Source organism: Rhinolophus sinicus, chromosome 6, assembly GCF_057876585.1.
Source record: "Rhinolophus sinicus isolate RSI-liver-muscle chromosome 6, RSI-T2T, whole genome shotgun sequence".
NCBI classification, from domain to species: domain Eukaryota; kingdom Metazoa; phylum Chordata; class Mammalia; order Chiroptera; family Rhinolophidae; genus Rhinolophus; species Rhinolophus sinicus.
Window position 1 is genome coordinate 67,457,313 of NC_142506.1, and position 11,283 is coordinate 67,468,595.

Genomic DNA, 11,283 nt, shown 5'->3' on the forward strand with positions numbered 1-11,283 from the left:
TGGCAGCAGTCTCAAAAACCTGGAAAACGCACCTGCTACAGATAAGTACTCAAATACACTTACGCAGAGATGCAGCTCAGGCCTGACAAACACACCAGCAGCCTGGACACTTCTGTGTGTGCACTTTCCCAGTCTGTTCCCATCGTACAAAACTGCGGCATTGGTCTTCCTTCTCTTTATCTGTCTCTGGTTATTTGCATTTGTCCACTGGAAGTTCCACACGCTGCAGAAAACAGGGAGAAGGCGTGTGTCCCCTTTCCACTTCAAGAAACAATGACCTCTTTGGCTGCAGTATATTTTGCACTTGGGGCGCAGGTTCTCTGTACACCTACTTCCAGGGCTTTCTATTTACCTTCGAGGTTTGTTTACATGCATCTGTTTTACTGGGTGGCTCTCTGACTCTACAGGTCATAACGTCAGGAGAGCTCAAACCCTCCTGAAGGTGAAGCATGCCGACCAGGTGAGCTGGACGGCTCGCACACCTTGACATTGATCCCCACTGTCCTTGCATGGTTCTAAAGCCTCAAGCACCTTCAGGCGGGTCATCCACAGTAGTAACAGGCCTCATATAAGAACTACAACTTCTTTGTTAGGTAGGACAAAGGTTTCCAGGTCTGGGCATTTCTCAGTACGTGCTGTTCTTGCTAAGTGCTGCAATGTAGCACAGTATTTTGCAGACGCAACTGCAACCAATGGAACCATAATGCAATGGGATAAGTGTAGCCAACTGCAAAGAAGAAATCAACATGTAATTAACCAAATAGTGTATAAAAGCAACGGCTCAGCCTCCCTTCCAGGGCACAGAACTTTGGATATGAATCCCTTATCTCCTTTACTCGTTGCAAGTAAATAAAACTACCTTGTTCTTGAACAGAACACCCCAAGTGGCGAACCCCTTGAGTCCGGCAACATCTTCAGTACGTGGTCTAGTCCAATGTGCTTTTTTAGCTACTTTCCTTTATCTGTGCCCATGAGGTGAGCACGTGTGGGAAGCAGTAGCTTGCGAGAGAACGTGGCTCCTCAGCCATGTGGTCAGTTATCACTTGGGTCCAGGGTGTGTGGCCAGCAGATCATCTTCACAGGGTCTATCCATCGGTCCATGACCTGCATTGACTCTGGACTCACTGTCGCCTACCTGTGGCCTCTGATGTGTGGACCCCAATGATGCAGACACTGTGTGCCAGTCAGAGCCCGCGGCCTCTGGACTCTGTCTGAGAAGGACTATTTACACTGCACTCGGGCCACCAGGATGAGATTGCCGCCTGCAAGAACATGCCCCAGAGCTGGAGACCATTTTCTCTAAGGGCTTTTTCCTTTCTTCTTTACAAGCATTCTTCCTTTTCCACAGCTTCATGCCAAGAGGCACCAATGACCTTGCTTTTATATAAGTGCACTTTCTCTTTTTCATGCTGCTGCCATCCTCAGAGAAGGGAATTCTTTTATCAACTGTAAGTACTTTAAGTTTTCCTTGATGCGTGACTCGTGATGGCCGCTTTGAGCCAACTGATTTCACAACTTGGATTTGGGGCCTTTCGCTCCTTTTGTGTTTGTAACTTTTCTGCCCTTTACTTTATGGTTTTATTTGCCCTTCTGACCTGCTCTCTGCTCAGGTAATTTCCCACTGCTTTACTTCTGACGACCCTCAGAGGCAGAAGGATGACGTTTAGATGCCCACCTTCCTCCTTCTCCCTCTCAGTTGTGACGCCTGCTTTGTCTTCCTGGAGCGTCTGCTTTTGGCCCATCTGACCCTTCCTTACTGAATGATTTTTCTGGGTTTCCAGAAAGCCTCAGCCTCTGCCTTGAACTCTACCCAGGTTCCTCCAAGTTATTCCTGGAGCGTTTCAGTAAATGAATACAGAGATCTGCGCTCTCTCCCATGTGGATTTTCTCCTGAGAAAATACATTTTGCTTAAAGGTGAAATGGTGAGTCCTGTTGTCTTCAACGCCCGAGCCATGTCTCCCCCATTTCAAGTGTCAGGAGCTGAAGCTTCCTGATTCCTCTCAACCTCTTCTCTCTAACGGGGAGCTCAGCCTCCAGCTTCTGGGCTTGGTGAGGGGCGTTTAAATTAAGTACCTTGTGGTGGAGAAATCAGGTGGCAAGTCACCAAGTCATGTAAAACATAAGGCAATGCTACCTGATTAGATAGATAGATATTTTTTAAAGGAGAATAAAACTGTTCCTTCTGTTTCCTAGAGAAAGCATTGTGTAGAAATTTTTAAAAAATTTTTTACAAAATGGAGGCAAAACATCTTGAGTGTTTACTTACAGTTTTGGCTGTATTGAATCTCCCCTCGTATGTGTCCATATCTTTTCTCTCTGTGTGACTTCTGTATGCAGCCATCGATTCTCCGAGAAACTACCTGACCTCACCTCTCACCTTTGACTAAAAATATAAAGAAATAGTTACTTAACTCTTTACATAGATTTTTCTTTGTTTTTCTAAGTAGTGTATTGACTCGCATTTTACACCAAAGAAACCCAGAATCAGAAGGGGAGCAAAGTCCATTGTCTGCTTCTAGAACCCAAACTAATTAGTTAGATGACACAGAGTTCTATGCATTAATCTAACCAAGTAAATGTACTATGTCTAGAATGGGTTTAGACATCTGCCCTCCACCAAGTTTATTTAAGGTTGTTTGGCAGGAACTGGTGCTGGAACAGGCAGCTTCTTGGATGCTTTCTACTTGCAACTTGACACCTAATGGTTTTCCTCTTGGCCGAGAAACTCCCTGAACAGAAGTGAGCAGAGGTCATGTGACTCGAGCCCTTCTGGCAGCTGGGACCTGCCCAAAGGAGGGGCAGGCAGGCAGTGAGGTGGAGACGGCTCTTGGCTGCTGCATTGAAGAGGCATCAAACAACAAAAACATCCTCTCTGAGGAGGACGAGGCTTTGTCCTTAAGAGCTCGGCGCTTGTCTCGACCTCTGGGAGCTGGCTGAACACAGCTGCATGGTCCTGGGTGGGGTGGCTGCTTGCAAATGGCTTGCACCCTTTTGCTGTGAGGCAGAACGTGGGGCGAGGTCCCCAGCGCTGGAAGTTTGTCTTGTCCTACCCCCTCAGTCATGCGATTTGCAGGAGGCTACTTAGCTGTTTTTAGCTTCAATGCTTTCACCTCTAAAATGGGGATAAATCTTGAAAAGTGACCATTTACGCAAGGCCATGACCCAAGCCAGTGCTGTCTTCAGCACTGCATGTTTTCTCATGTCTGCTGAAATGGCAAAGCCACCAGGCAGTGGAGTTAGGTCAGGGCACTATGTCTGGACTCCTGAGCCCCAGGTCACTTTCCTGTAACCTGGAAATCCTGAGAGTTCCCACCTCCCAGGCTTGTAGTGACAGTTACCGAGACCAAGTGCACAAACGTTTAGAGGAGGAATTGACACGTCCTAGGAGCTCAGCAGATGACGGCGATTATAAACGGCCCTCAAAAGGTAGCTATCGCCCCCACTCTAAAGCTGTGGAGATGGGTACCACACCAGTCACGCAGTAGTACATCTGGGAGGCCAGCGTAGGTCCACTGGCTATTAAAACTGAGCTCAAACCACCAGGCTAATAAAATCCCTGTTGCCAGGACGCTGCATCGCTTTTGCTTCGTCTCCCACCCGCTGTGCCTTCGGCGGGGCCCCCAGATCTCTGGGAATCATCCTGACATTCAGCCTCACTCATCTAGTTCCCAGGCCAATTCTGACTCGACGGAGGAAGTTCCAAACCAGACTCAGCCCCCGCAGCCCTGGAGTCTGGGCGTTGAGTCATTCTTCCTGTTACCGTGAATTCAGGACAAAGAGCCCCGGCAGTAACCAGAGTCCCGCTTCTTCCCGGAGGAAACCCCCGCAGTGGGGGGGAAAGGCTCCTGTGGCTGCCCCCCTTGTCCCACCCGCAGTGGCCGTCTGCCTTCCCACTCTGCAGGCTGGGCTTGCGTGACAGCAGCCAAGCACTGTGATCGCATTTGGTACTATCCCCTCTCATACCCATTGGAGCCCATGTGGCAACTACCAGTGTCTGCAATTTAACTTGAGGAAATGCCCTAAGAGGGGTCCCAGGTCACACAACCACTGACATTTATAAGTAACGATCTTCTGCAGTTCTCATTCAGGCTATCTCTAAATCATCTAGGTCAAGGTTTCTCAGCCTCGGCACCATTCAGGTGGGAAGTGGAAAGGGAGGAAAGTGTGCCCTGCCTTTTAATGGCATCACTGTGTCCCCACCCTCATCCCATTGGCCAGAACGCAGCCATATGGCCACTCCACGCTGCAAGGAAGGCTGCCATAGGTGGCCTTCATTTTGTGCCCATATACATATCAGGGATTGTGATGGTTAATTTTAGGTGTCAACTTGACAGGCTAAGGGATGCCCCATAGCTGGTAAAACACTATTTCTACGGTTGTCTGGGAGGGTGTTTCCAGGAGAGATCAGCATTTGATTCAGTAGACTCGGTGAAGAGCTGCACCAGCACCAGTTTGGGTAAACGTCATCCAGTCCATTGAGACCCAAATGAACAAAAGGTCAAGGAACGGCTGCTTCCCTCTCTTTGACGTGGAACATCCATCTTTTCCTGCCCTCAGACATCAGGACTCCTGGCTCTCCAGCTGGCACACTCAGATGGAGGATTTCTGGGGGTCCATAAACTCGTGAACCAGTTCCTGTAAGAAATATCTCTATCCATCTATTTATCTATCTCTCTATCTCTCTATCATCATCTATCATCTATCATCTATCCCATTGGTTCTGTTTCTCTGCAGAACCCTGACTGGGCAGGAATTCTATGGCTATACAAGAAGACAATAGAGTGGAAACACCCAGAAATGTTGGCCCCAGCGCCTCACAGTGTCGTCAGGGCACCCAGAGCACATGGGAAAGAGCTGTGGGAACCCTCGGCGACAGGACCCACGTATGCTCGGTGCAGACTTCTTCTAAAGAAAACCTTGCACCCCAACTCTTGAAATGTTACCAGCTTGAAAACCTAAGTAAGCAACAGCACCAGTCACAGCATGTTCCCGCAGGAGCCCCAGCTTCGTTGCCACTGGGAATTGCGGTTGACATTTGGGTCCATGCCTGCTGAGGGACGTGCAAAGTGATCACAGAAATCTGCAATTTCGATTTTACCAGTAGCTGTGCTGCCAGCCATTTGATGTTCATGGATGCCATCTCTTCCAGCCTGGGGCTAAAAAAAGCCTCTCGTGTCCTGAAAGCCAAAGGAGCTGCTGACTGCACAGTTTGTGTCAGCGAGCCCTGGACTGGGAGTTGGGTGGGTCAGATACTGCTCTGACCAGTCAGCTTTGACTGCACGGAACTAGGCCTTCTCACTTCTCCTACGTGCAAAACGAAGGAGGGGGACTTGCGGACCTTTACGTTCCATCGGAGCAATAGCAGTCCATACGTCTCGGTGTCCGTGGCCAAAGCATCCGAGTCAAGGTGAAGGGCTGGTGGGGGATTCGCCAGACTCCCTTTTCGTGGTCTGAATAATCCCGTGTGGCTTACACAGCAGCCACCGCCTGGCTGGCACTGCTGGGTCAGCTGAGGTCCAGGCATCACAGGCCCGCCCCGCCGCCTCCGACCAAGGTGGGTGGGTGCCGCCAGGGCCTGGCTCAGAAAGGCCGGGGCCTCTCGCATCTGTGAGGACTGGTGTTCCCCCAATTTTCCCCCAAATTAAAAGAACCAACAAACTGTATTACAAAAACAAACAGAATTTGTTTTTTCTTTTAACGAATAAAAACGAATTTATGCTAAAGCTTTGTTGCCTTGAGTCACGCCAACCACACGATTCCTGCCAACACTTTTCTGTGTTAACATCTCAAGTTCGTCAAGCTTAGCCCTTGCTGGAAAAAGTATAGGGTTTGCAAGCCACTAATTGGCCTAAAATGCTCCTCCATTTTATATAAACACACAGCCTGCTATCAAAAATAGAGTTGCATTCATTAGCCTAAAAATCCAGCTTCCCTTGTGAAACCTTTTTTTCTTTTTTTTTATAGCCCTCAAGATTTAGGTCTGCCTCTCGAGTTAAAGGGAAACTTGTGTTTTAAATGTGTACTCTGTAATTTCACATAAAAAAAGACATGGCTTTGATTTCTATTTTTGCCTATTAACGTATTTTATAAGCAGGGAGGCAGAAAACTACAGTCTCTCCCTCGGCTCTTCAAGTGCTAATATTATTAGGAAAGTGAATCTGAAATGATGCAAAACCATGACAACAATGGCAACAACAACAATAGAAGTCGGTGTGTCCTGTGCATTGTGCACCGATCGGTGATTAAACACTGTCCCCCTCAGCAAAAGCCTTTCCGATTCCCTGGGGTCAAGTGCACGCAGCCCCCGACAGTCCCAAGCACAGACTCTTCCTCCTGCTTCCTGGAGGGCTAGCTGATGCCCTGTGTCTTCTCAGGAATCATCCTCCTAACTCAGAATCCCTCCGTGCCCCACCCTCAGGCTCCCTGCAGCCTGGGGTGTGAGGTGTGGTCCTCCCTCCTTTGTCACCGAGGCCCGTCTCCCTGGGTTCTTGGTTCTGTGGCGTCACACCCAGGCACGGCTTCATTACCCTCCACTGCAAGTTTGTTTCTTCTCTTAACTTTTCTGAACTACAGACTTGTTCTCCCCCCACTCTAAAAACAATGCTCTATTTTGCCGTTCCCCCAACTCATCCCAACCTAGCTCCCGCTTGTCACCTCCAGGTTCTCAAACAGGAGTGTCCTTCAGCCTGGAACCTGGAAGAAGGACGGGATTTCCCCAGGACGACAGGTCCTGCTGGCCTGTTCCTAACCGTAGGGCGATGACTCGAATTTTGACCATGTTCAACGATGAGGTGAATTCTTCCTTAGTCTCCTCTACAATGAACTATCACTCTTATCGCGGCATATTTTAACAAACAAAAGTCCTTATTTTTAATGGAATGAAATGTAACACTATTTCCCCCTTTATGGATGGTGCTATTTGCATCTTATTTACTTCCACAGCCTCTAAACCACAATGTCGGGTACCAACCACTCCTCGGAGGGAACGATCTCACATTGGCAGTTCCCGGCCGGGCACTGCCCTCTCGTCCTGGTGGACAGGACAGACGTTCTCCCCATGCCCCAGGGTCAAGGCTTTGAACCAGTCCTCTCTCTCGGTGCCCAGGATCACCAGGACTGGTTGATCTCCTTTTGCAAAGACGCGGGAAGCTTTGCATTTTGGATGCCTGCTGCCACAGGCCTATGGAAGCTGCCTGTGGACTAGAGTATTTTAATACGACCTCACGGACTCCTGGACTGCAGTTGCTCTCACCTCTGGTTTACCCAATACACCGCTGTCCAGGACCTTTGCTATATCACATCTCTGATCAGAATGGGATCTTGTTCCGGTTCTCCAATGGCTCACAAGGAGAGGTCACTAAGGTCACTCTCCCTTGCTGACTGGAGACTCCCTGGCCCGCTCACTGCTGCCTGCCCACCTACCAGCTGCTTTCTGTGTTTCTGGAACTTACACATCTGCACAACCCCAGCACAGCATCCGGCAGAGCATATGCTTTCTACAAATGTTAGCGACTTGCCTCAGTAGACGTTGACAAAGAAACAAAATGGCAACACAACTAAAACAAACAGGAAAATAAAAACCATGTCCTCACGGTTAAAGATACTGTTCATTTTCTGGGCCAATCAAGGTTTTTCTTTTTCTTTGACATGAAGACCCAACCTTTTCTGGATGGATATCAATCTGGTTTCTGATTTTAGGACGCTTGTGGTTATTGGCAGAAAATTGTCCTTTCAGTTTATTTACTTTCTATATGTAACCAAGTTACCTTCTTCCAGTAAATCTTTGACAGCCCGGCCAGTAGCTAATTCTCAGCACTGGAATGGCCCTTCCACTTCTGTGGTCTGTGTCTCTGCTTTGTAGCTGGCACCCCTCACGCCCCTACAACCTGAACTTTACTTGAAATGGTTTTTTACCTGTTCTGGCTTTCCCAGGAAGAGCAGATGCCCACTTGAATTAGAAACACAGGATGTGATGACACTAAATTTGCACACTGAGAAGCAACCCCTCTCCAGGGGCTTAAAGTAGGTGTTCCTGTTTGTAATTTGGAGAGACACTCTGTTGTGCAGGGCGGCCTGCGGGGTCTCTGTTCCCGCTCCCCACACAAGAACGCAGGATATGGTGAGGCCAAAAAGGAACACCCACGGAGCCATAGGTAGGGGAGTCATACCACTATATTCTCTCTGGCGGCACTATACTCTCATTGGAGGCTGGATCCACACTGTCCGCAAACCGCCATCCACATTTGCCAGCCCAGCCGCCATCTTCTTGCTAGCCCCCATCCTCTCTCTCTTCCTCCCTCTCTAGCGTAGCCACAGCAGTTATATTAGTGGCCAATGGCTCACTGGTTACAGCTGATGGCCAACTAGCCACAGCTGATGGCCATGCAATCACAGTTGGCCATTTACTACCTGAGCCAGCACCTGTCTATGTGAGGCCGAGAGCCTGGAAACTGCTTTCTGGGGCTCTGCCCCCACACACTCAGTAGTGGGAAAGACTTTTTCTGAGATGGCACGGGGGTAAAAGTAGGGTGCATGTTAGGAAGGAAGGGACGTTTGAAGTATAATTAGAATTTTCTGAGGAAGAGAGGGAAGCATGTTCCAGACAGAGGGGCGGTAGGATGTCCCTGCCGCTCTCGGCCTCCCTCTGGTCCCCCGGGTGATGCGCTGAGGCACACACTGAGCTCAGACGGTCTGGGGACACTGTTGACCTCAGGACATGCATTCGACATACACTGGCAGCAAGAAAGGAAGCAGCGTAACATCGCAAGCTCATCGCCAAGGGAGCCGCTTTTAGAAAAGTGTATTAGGGTTAAGGGCCCCTCCACCTCACAGCAGCTGTGACGATTCCCTTCAGGTCAGCGGCCCCCTAAGATCCCTCATCTTAGCATCCCTCATCCCACCGTCAACTGTGGGGCCTGTCTCCTGGAGAGGGCAGGAAAAACCTCCATTCACCCTCGGCTCTTTCATGTGGGGAAATTCATCTCCGGACGGCACGGGAGACAGAAAACCACAAAATCAAAGTAACTGTTGGTCTTTACTGAGTTCTTGTTGTGAGTCTGTTAGCTGTTCTCTCTTTGGTGCCTTACAACACACTCCTGACTATACTATGATGAGCCTGTGTAGGCGAGAGGGCTTCAAATGAAGGGATATGCAAATACAAAGATAATATAGTTAAATATAAATATTCAATATGCAAACGGAGCGAACTACTTTGGACATGCAACTTACCAGGAGACGTTATGGAGCGAACATTTCAAACATATTTCCCGCGTCGGGCCTGTGGGTCTCTGCTTGTTTTTGTCTCCTGCTCCATTGTTTTCACATGTGCTGGGCGAGGCCCTGGAGTTCCTTGCAGCCCCTGCTCTAGATGTGCTGGGGGCGGGGGAGGGGGAGGGAGAGTGCCAATGAGAAACTGCTGAGCCGGCACTCAGGAACTTGCACAAGTCTGCACAGGCCGATGAAGATTAAATGGGGAAACGCTGTGCACACCACATAAAGGAGTCACGTCACCTTCCTTCGCCCCTGCTCACCAGCAAGGGGATGCTTCCTGAAGAAGAAAGCATAGTGCTCAATGGGTCATGGCTTCCAGCTATCGAATTAGATCAGGGCTGGAACGCTCAGTCCCTTCTATGTGAAGAGCACTGACTCACATTTAGCATTTTGGATAAAAACCTTTTTCCGCAGAGCCCTTTTTCTATCACCTCTCAAATCACCCAGCACCCTCGCTACCAGGTATATGACTTAAAAAAAAACAAAAAAAAAAAGATTGAGACGATGTAAGAGAAAAAGTCTTTGAGCACTTCGAGGAGAGTTAAAACATAAAAACTACCAAGAAAAATTAACACACATAAATAGCATCTATTCAAGGAAGCAGTCTATGCTACTTTCTTTATAATAATCACTTTTAGGATAAGAATGGAATATATTAGAGAGTTGATGTACGTCCTCCAATCTCAACAAACTAACAAACCTCTAGCTAAATAAGCTGTCTTCCTAAAGAAGACGAAAACAACTCTGTTACCTGCATATTACTGCCCTTCCTTTGATTCCCTGTTTACGTTGCTTCTGGAAGTGTCGTGAACTTGTTTTGCACAATTACGCACTGCATCTCATTGGCTGACTAGCAAATCAATACATCTTACTGTGTGATGTGTGTCACTTGTTGACAAAATACATGTTATACGGGCCATCCTGTCCCCTTCCGTGGTGTCAGAGAGCACTTCCTGTACTTCTGATTCCCAAACTGCTGTCTTCCAGAGTGGCCGAGGCCAGCCAATGTCTCATCAAACCTCTGTCCTTCTCCGGGAGTCCCTGCCAGAATACGTAGTTCCCTGCCTCTCTTGCTGTGAGATGTGACCAAAGAACTGCATTCTCCCATCTGAGCAGCAGCACAGGTGGCATGCATACTTTGCAGGCTGGCTACCAAGCCTTCCCTCTCCTGCAGCCTGAGGCTGGTGAGCCCGTTTCCACACTGGTGAGGCCACCAGCCAGAGAAGCCTTTAATGACCGACTGATCAAGCATCCCTGGTTGAGACTCTACATGAGTGAAAAATAAATGCCACAGGTTAAGACACGAAGATGTAGGGGTTTATCCCTTAAAACAGGAGGCGCTATGGTAATTGATAATCTACCCCGACTCCTGTCTTGAGCTCCAGACCCATGTTTCTAAATAGCTACTTGGCTGTTCTTTACGATGTCAAGTACAACATATCCAAAACTGAAACAATTATCTCGGTTTCTAAACATAACTCACTCATTTACACTCGCTCTCCACTCTACTTACCAGCCTCGGCGTTTTGGCTCACCCGCCACAGCAGCGTTTCCACAACTTTGGCAGGCAGGCGAATCAGCTGGTGGCTTTGTTACAAGCACGATTTGGGGGGCTCCCCCCACCCCTCCCTGACCCTGGTGATTCTGATATAGTTAGTGTGGGGTGGGGGCTGAGACGAGGGTGATGTGAATGCTGCTGGTCCCCGGAGCCCACTGAGAGTGGCCCTGCTGTTCACCGCCATCTTCAAAGCATCTCACCTGCTAGTTTGCCACCGTCTGCTCAGCGGGCTACCTCTGATGCGTCTCTAACATCTGTCCTCCTCTTTCCGTTTTCACTTGGCCTATTTTCAGCATCTATGATCTCCCACATGAATTGATGCATTGACCTCACAAATGGTCTATCTTCCTCAAGCCCATTCTTCACACAGTGGTCAGATGGCTTTAAAAACCAACCAGCCAACCACCCAACCAACCAACCACCCAACCAACCAACCACCCAACCAGCCAACCAA

General features: G+C 48.8%; 1 long non-coding RNA gene across 9 annotated transcripts in view; it reads right to left on the reverse strand.

Moving 5' to 3' along the window:
* LOC109457763 (uncharacterized) overlaps window positions 1-11,214 on the reverse strand; it is a 35,060-nt gene extending 23,846 nt beyond the window's left edge. For 6 of the 9 annotated variants that reach the window (XR_016021575.1, XR_016021581.1, XR_016021574.1 and 3 more), the window contains exons 1-3: window positions 9,230-11,214; window positions 2,268-2,384; window positions 64-223 (exon numbers count right to left, since the gene is read on the reverse strand). This is a non-coding gene — a long non-coding RNA (uncharacterized LOC109457763). The remainder of the gene's footprint in view (window positions 1-63; window positions 224-2,267; window positions 2,385-9,229) is intronic. The other 3 variants (XR_016021577.1, XR_016021579.1, XR_016021576.1) reach the window with 3 other exon arrangements.
* Between the last annotated feature and the right edge of the window lie 69 nt (window positions 11,215-11,283).